The sequence below is a fragment of the Alnus glutinosa genome, chromosome 7 (assembly GCF_958979055.1).
Source record: "Alnus glutinosa chromosome 7, dhAlnGlut1.1, whole genome shotgun sequence".
NCBI lineage: Eukaryota > Viridiplantae > Streptophyta > Magnoliopsida > Fagales > Betulaceae > Alnus > Alnus glutinosa.
In genome coordinates, this window is record NC_084892.1 from 16,048,320 (window position 1) to 16,056,397 (window position 8,078).

Genomic DNA, 8,078 nt, shown 5'->3' on the forward strand with positions numbered 1-8,078 from the left:
GTTTGAAGAGATCCCACCAGCTCTTCAATCTTCATCTCCTCAAGATCCTTGCTTTCTTCAATGGTGGTCACCTTGATTCTGAAACGCTCAGGCAAAGATCTTAGAATCTTTCGGATGAGTTTTACATCCGAGATAGGTTTCCCAAGAGTCACCATGGAGTTCCTCAGGTCACTCATCTTGGAGTAAAACTCTCCAATGGTCTCTTCTTCCAACATCTTAATTTCTTCAAATCTTGAAATCAACATTTGAAGTTTGGCAGATTTAACAAGTTTCGTGCCTTTATATGTTGTTTCCAAGATTTGCCATGCTTCTTTGGCTGATTCACAGTTTCAAATTTTGGCAAATTCAGAAGGAGAAATGGCATAGAGCATGGAGGGCTTTATCATTGGAAAGTCGGGCGTTTTTCAGAGGGACTATCTCGAGGGTTGTATCCTCTGGTTTAGTCCAACCAATTTCAACAATATTCCAACTGTCAATAGATTTTAAAAAGAACCGTATTCAAGCTTTCCAATAGCCATAGTTCGTACCATCGAAGGTAGGAACAAAATTAAGAGTTTGAGACATAGTAGCAAATAGAAGTCAAAAAAATAAATGACACTCAAGAATTTAATCTTCTCAGAGTGTACCAAGCTCTGATACCAATTGAAAATTGAAATTGACTTCTAAAAGTAAAGTGTGTGCACAAGTGTCAACAAAAATTAAGCACAGCGGAAAGTAAACAACACACATATTTTTGTTGACGAAGTGGAAACTCAATCAAGAGAAAAACCACTCCGGGGCAGCCAAACCCAAGAATTCCACTATTCAGAAGACAAGACTAGATACAAGATAGTAGCACTCACATATACCCAATGCAGTGGTCGTACCTTGCTCTCTAACATGTAACCCATCACGAACGCCTCCCAACCAGGTCTCCTACCTGAAGGGGTCTTCAATGGAATCCTTTATCTTAGAGCCGACCTCTAAGATAGACTTCAGATGTAGCGCAGCACACTTGTAACGACTTTAGAGGGATCTTGAACTTCTCTGAGCTCTTGTGGAATTCAATACTGAATTCTTGCAGTTCTCAATGCCCAGGGGCCTCTATTTATAGGCTGAGGTGCAGAATGGGCGACTGTTGTAATATGTACGGACGCCGTCCGGACGGTGAGACATTGACGTCCGGACGGTCGCAAGCCCACTGCAAGTAATTTCCATATAAGGCTTCGCGCGTCCGGACCAAGGGGGAAGAACGTTCGGACGACAATTCTTCAACATGCAATTTCCATATCTGCTATGCGTGTGTCCGGACCATGGGAGGTAGACGTCTGGACGGTTGAAGTTGAATCAACAATTTCCTTAACTGATGAGCGCGCGTCTGGACCAATGCTGACTGACGTCCGGACGGTGATATTTGAATTGCGATTCTTGCCTTATTTATGAGCGAGTCCGGACGGGAAACCACATCGTCCGGACGGTGTATCAATCTTCCCATATTCTAAACTTGGAAAGAATCTGAAGTTGAACGATCACTGATGGACTTCCGGACGGGCTGCTGAGACGTTCCGGACGAATGCAAGCTGGAATATAAGCTTCTTGATACAGTGGAGGGTCCGGACGGAAAGATATGTCGTCCGGACGGATGATGCTGGTCTGTCTGGCGTCCGGATGAGATGACACGTCATCCGGACGGATGGAACAATGGACAGATGGGCGTCTGGACGGGATAACACGTAGTCCGGATGGCTGACAGGGAATCTGAAATCTTCTATCTTTTTTGCAGTGCAGAGTCTTTTGAAAATGCTCTGACAAGTGGAATCCTTGTTTACAGCATCTTTACACATAAGTGATTTTGTCCAAACACAGAATGAGGCCAAAATACTAACACTTTACCTTAGGGCCAACCCCTAAGATAGACTTCAGATCAGCGCAGCAACAGCACACACAGCAAGGGCTTAAGAGAGACAACTTAGCTCAATAATTTCACAATATAACTCTCTAATCACTAAGAGAATTCAATACCGAATTCTTGCCGTTCTCAAGCCTAGGGACCTCTATTTATAGGCTGAGGGTTCAAATGAGCATCTGGCTTGATAAAACCTAGGCGCCGTCCAAACGGTGGTCATAGGGAATTCGGACGGACAACTATGCGATCGACTTTCCGAAAATTTTGCTGAAATTCTTTTTTGTTTTGAGCCACATCCGGACGGTGATGCCCTATCGTCCGGACGGTTGCACTTCCGTTGCAAGTAATTTCCATACCAGGGCTTCTCGCGTCTGGACCAAGAGGATGGTCGTCTGGACGGTTGATCTGATGCATGCAATTTCCATATCTGATGCACGCGCGTCTGGACCATGAGGACAGTCGTCCAGACGTCTGGATTTGAATTGCGATACTTGCCTTATGGATGAGCGCGTCCGGACGGGAATCCACATTGTCCGAACGGTTGCAGCAATCTTCCCATAACTGTGTTTTGGAAAGAAATCCTGAAGTTTGTCGAACACTGAGAGTTGTCCGGATGTGTTGCTGAAACGTCCGGACGGATGCAAGCTAGAGCAGTTCGAAGCTTCTCGACACAGAGGAAGGTCCGGACAGAAAGTTCTCGCTGTCCAGACGGATGATGCTTTGGACAGATAGGCGTCTGGACGGTATGACACGTCGTCTGGACGGTTGGCAGGGAACCGAATTTTTTGACTTGCAAACTGTGCAGAATCTTCTGGAAGCACTTTTGAATAGCGGAATCCCTGTTAAAATGCATTTTTACAAAGAAGTGATTTTGTCCAACAGAATGGCTAATTTACAAACTAACATTTAGCTTAGGGCTCCTCCCCAAGCTAGACTTCACGGGTTGATCAAATCACACAATAAACATTTGGTGGTCCATTTGGGTGTTCTAATTTTTAAATTAGAATTCATTCTTATTTGTTGTGAGAATATTGGGGTTTGACTTTATGAAATATTAGAAATAGTTGAATAAAATATCATTTGTTTAGAAAAAGTTGAATAAAATACTATTTGTCTTTGAAAAAAGCAAATACTGTAGCAAAAAGTTGAATAAAATTAGAATTCAACTTTGGCATCCAAACAGACCATAAGAGAGCTAGCACATATCTCAATCTCTGCCTAAAAACCCTCTTTTAGTACAAAGGAATCCAGTATGAAAATTAAAAGACTTCTAATTTTAACAAGTGTGTGCAAAAGTGTGCAACAAAATATCACAATGCGGAAAATAAAGAGACAGATATTTTGTTGACGAAGTGGAAACTCAATTAAGAGAAAAACCACTCCGGGGCAGCCAAACCCAGGATATCCACTATTTAGAAGACAAAGCTAGTTACAAAGCAGTAGCACTCACATACCCTTATGCAGTGGTCGCACCTTGAACTCTAACGTGTAACCCAAAAAGAACTCCTCCCAACCAATTCACCTTCTTGAAGGGGTCTTCAATGGAATCCTTTACCTTAGGGCCAACCCTTAAGATAAACTTCAGTTTAGCGCAACAACATCACTTGGCAACGGCTTCAGAGAGAACACTTTAGCACAATAATCCTCACAATAAACTCTCTAAGTACTATGGACTTCAATACCAAATTCTTACAATTCTCAAGCCTAGGAGCCTCTATTTATAGGCTGCAGGTTTGAATGAGCATCTGACTTGAAATACCTAGGCACAGTCCGGATGGTAGACATAAGACGTCCGAACGGACAACTGTGCAATTGGCTTTCCAAATTTAGCAGAAATTCTTTCCTGAATAGAGCCACGTCCGGACGGTGTTGCCCTAGTGTCCGGACGGTCACATTTTAGCTGCAAGGAATTTTCATATCAAGGCTTGGCGCATCCAGACCATAACAGCTGTTGTCCTGACGGTTAATCTGATGCACGCAATTTCCATATATGAAGCTTGAGCGTCTGGACCATGAATACTATCATCCAAACGGTTGAACTTTGAATGCACAACTTTCCTTATAAATGAGCGCGTCCGGAGGGGAATCCACATCGTCCAGATGGTTGCAGCTGTCTTCCCATATCTGTGTTTTGGAAAGAAATCCCATAGCTAATCGAACATTGAACAACGTCCGGACACACTGCTGAGATGTCCGAACGAATGCAAGCTGGAACAGTTCGAAGCTTCTCGGCACAGAGGAAGGTCTGAACAGAAAGTTCTCGTCGTCCGGACGAATGATGCTTGGATAATTGAGCATCAGGATGGTAGAGCACGTCGTCCTGACAGTTGAACTGATCAACACGTTTTGAATTCTGCACAGAGTCTTCTTGAAGCTCATAACTGAAGAGTAGATTCTGAATAAAATAGCATCCTTGTATAATAAGCATCATTACATAGAAGTGATTTTGTCCAACTGAATGTAGCCAATTACAAACCAACAAACTCCCCTTTTGGCCATTCTGGGATAAAAATCACTTGATCGGTTTAAAAATACAATCCCAGTCCAAATCAAAAATTACTCCCCCTTTTTGTCACAAAAGGACAAAGGGTAAAATAGAGTAATAAGAAAACCACACACAAATTACTCCCCCTAAATGTCTCAGAAGGACAAGGGTAAATAGAGTAATAAAATATCCAAGAGTTATAATGTTTAACAAAGTATCCAAAAAAAGAAGAATAAATTGTCTCAAAATAAAAATTGTTAGTATTTTGGCCTCATTCTGTGTTTGGACAAAATCACTTATGTGTAAAGATTCTGTAAACAGGGATTCCACTTGTCAGAGCATTTTCAGAAGACTCTGCACTGCGAAAAAGATAGAAGATTTTAGATTCCCTGTCAGCCGTCTAGACGAAGTGTCATCCCGTCCGGACGCCCATCTGTCCACTGTTCCATCCGTCCGGACGACGTGTCATCCCGTCCGGACTCCAGACAGACCAGCATCATCTGTCCTGTAGCGCCCCAGATTTTAAGTAATTAAATAAAATGTCTTAAATTAGAATTTAAGACCGAATAAAATAGACAAGTCTAGAATTGACGTTCAATTCTAGAGGCTCGACGCTCGAACGGCTTAATATTGTTGGAAACAATATTCACATCGGTCAGTTAATAAAATACGTGGTTTTAAACGCGATATATTAATCTCCGAGGAATAATGAGGAATATATGAATATTTATGAAAATAAATATTCCTTGGTCTTATTATTTATAAACTGTAATTTTATAAATGAAGGATAATATTATTATACTCTAATAATATTATGGGACTAATTAATGGACAGATTGAATTAATCAGTGAATTAATTGATGCGATAATATTATCAAATAATATTAATGTGTAATATTTACTGTATGTAATATATATATGTTTGCAATGTATATATTGATGGTGTTATAATATTATTGAGATAATAATATTACCGATGAAACGAACTAGACACAAAACGGACTTAGATTGTAATTTTAATGAATTATACATAATGGTAAAGACCAACGTAAAGATATCTAGAGAGATATTTCTATGAGAGATTTTTATAAGAGATATTTTTATAAAACTTAATTACTAAGTTATGCTCAAAATATCGAGCGATATTTTACTGTGATAATGATTACAAGAAAAATAATATCCTAAATTATTTTTATAAAATCAAACCACTCTCTCTCTTCAGTAATTCACAACCAGACCACTTCTTCTTTTCTCTTCTTTTTCTTCTTTTTCTTCTTTTTCCTTTCTTCTTTCTTCGTTTCTTCTCTGTTCTTCTTGTCGCCCGAAATGGGCAGCGAGAGAGAGTGAGACAGAGATGGGAGAGATCAGAGAGACGAGAGGGTGAGAATGAGGGAGAGATTCTGAGAGCCCGAGAGGGAGAGAAATGAGACAGCGAGAGATTAGAGAGAGAGACCGAGAGGATCCGGGGGATCCGTGAGTTGGAGACCCGGAAGAGGACCGACGAACCGGAACCCAGGGGACCCGATCCTCTGTGGACGGTGGCCAGAACCGAAATCCGGCAGTTCCCGTGGCGATTCCGGCAAGCCGTAGGCCGCAACCCGCTAGACCCAGGAGCTTGGACCCGCGACCCGTAAGCCAAACCTGTCGGATCCGTGAGAACCCGTGCGACCCGAACCTCCCGGAGGTCCGATCCTCCCTGTCCGGCGGCCAGACGCCTATTTCCGGCGGGCTAAGGCAACTTTCCGGCTGATCAATGAAGCCCGAAGCCTCTGACCCGAAAACCCGACCCAGTGACCCGTCAGACCCGAGAGGAAGACCCGGTTCTTCCTTTGTGTTTTCCGGCGGAATCGGTGGCTTTCTCCGGTGGATTTGCTATGAAAAATCCTTGGGGTAAAATTATAACAACCTATGATGATTTATTTTGGGATTGATTTGATTATTGTGAAATTAGGGTTTGGTTGGATTATGATTTTGGGGATTCTCTACTGTTGGCCAATTGAGTGTATATTTATGGATATTGTGCTATTCGATCAGTATACAATGTTGATGATTTGAGGAATTATTGTAGTTGGTTGGATGTCTTGGATTCTTGATCGGTTAAGTGGTGTGTGTGCACTGTTTGGCTAGGTACTGATTTGGGCTGATTATTGATGTTTGATTGAGAGTGTGTATTCGGATATTGTTTACCTTGCTGGACAGTGAGTGCGTGTGTTCTCGGTGGGTGATTTTCCTAGCCAATGATATGTTGATTTTAGTTGATAAATTATGGATTGAGGGATTGCTATTTGATGTTGACCGAATGGTTTTTGGATGGGATCCTTTGTTTTGTGTTGTTTGGCCTTTGGTGATTCGGTCATGAATATTGGAGAAACTATATGTTGATTTATTTGGCTATCCTTGTGTATATAGGAGAATATTTTTGAGATCTGAATATGTTACCCCTGTTTTGTTGATGGCCGATTATTGATGAATTTCAGTGGGTTTGGATTATATGCAATTTTGGATATTTGATTTGTAGACTTGGGTTATTGAACTATGTGTTAAGTGTAGAGATGTTGGATTAGTTGAACCATGATTTTATGTTTAGCATTTTCTGTTTCGTGGTTGGACTGGTTCGCTTATTGGAATGCCATTTGGAGATTCTAGGGATTATAGAAAGTGTTGGGACTGGTTAGTTAAACCAATAATGGTCATGTTTTCCCTGTTTCGATTAAAGCTAAAGGTATTAGGGATTATGTCTAATTGTCAATAATTAATATATGATATTTTACTTGAGTGCTTGTAATTTCTAGAATTGGATATATGCAAGTGATATTGGTGTTTTGGTTCACTTGTCAGATATAATTGATTTGTGGTGTTTAAAGGGGTTGAACATTATGTTAATAAGTTTTATAATCTAAGGAAAATATATATGATTTGTTATTGAGTTGTTATATGGTTTAAATATGAAAACATGTTCGTAAGTTAAGTTCTCTTTAATTATAATTATGTTCAAACATCTTTTCTGTTTGTTTGTGTATTATGGTTGAAAGCTTCTGAAATTAACACTGTGATGTTAATATCTTACTAGAAATATGCATAGGTTTCTTTATGACTGATTTATCTGTACTTTAGAAATTAAGTTTGGTATGTTGGCTGTGTTCCTTTTTATGATGGTATTAATGTCTGGAAGTTAACATGTTGAATTCTAGTTATGATGATTGCTTCTATGTATGTATGTATGTGACTTTGGGGATTTATGTTTAGGCATGAGTTTTTAAAAGAAATGTTATTGACCTTGTATGCACATGTATATGTATTTGATGCAGATGATGAATTGTGACTGCACAAAAGGGCTGTAAGTATAAATTACTTACTGAGGGTAGTACTGGATTTCAGTAACGTTGTGTTTATGTTTTATTTTAATTGGATGCGTGTGACTGATTTTTGCATACTGTTAATAATCAACTTATTAATATTGGGCGCAACGTCTCCCAAAGGTTCAGGATGGTAAATGTGCCTGAAACCGGAAACCATAATAATCATATTGATTGGGACGGCTTTCAAAGTACTAGAGGAGGGAGGTCTCCGATAGTGCGAAAATAAGTTAATTAAAATGTAATGTAGAGGGGACGGCCTCGAGAAAGACGTTGACCGGGGGGACGGCCCTTATAAGAGAGGAGTGCAATGACTATATTGAACTGTTAAACTTTGCATGAAAACTATCAC